The sequence below is a fragment of the Diachasma alloeum genome, unplaced genomic scaffold, assembly GCF_001412515.2.
Source record: "Diachasma alloeum isolate Michigan unplaced genomic scaffold, Dall2.0 Dall_scaffold_00685, whole genome shotgun sequence".
Taxonomy (NCBI): domain Eukaryota; kingdom Metazoa; phylum Arthropoda; class Insecta; order Hymenoptera; family Braconidae; genus Diachasma; species Diachasma alloeum.
Window position 1 is genome coordinate 16225 of NW_021680817.1, and position 561 is coordinate 16785.

Here is a 561-nt window from a genome sequence, read left to right on the forward strand (position 1 = left end):
AAACCGATGCTGTTCGATGGAGAATTAAATTCCCCATCCATCAACCCCCGTTTCATCCCTTAACCTCTGCAGAATTAGAATTAGAATTAGAATATGCGTGACTGGTCACTTGAAGCGCCCAGAGTCACCTAAATCATACGATCTTTTGTAAAAACCGCCTTAGTTTCGGTCAGTCACACAGCCCTGTGTTTCTCACTAGGCTAATAAGGCTGGTAACAGCTGCTTGTTGTATGCCCTCTGGTTCCAGGAAAGCCTGGCCCCAGATTTTATAGCGACGGAGTACTAATAGGGGGCATTCACGTAAAATGTGGATAACGCCCTCCTTATCGCTTCCGCACAGTCTACAGTCTTCTTGTTCTGCAAGTTTCATCTTGAACAGATGAGCTCTGAGAGCTGTATGACCCGTGAGGAGCCCCATTGCTACCCTCAGATACCCTCTATGCAGCTCCAGAAGCTTTGTGACTCTATCTCTTAGTTGCACCCTCATAAGCAGTTTCGCTTGTCTGCAGGTCACAACTTTCTCCCAACGCCTGACATGATCTCGCCGAAAATGTTCTTTAA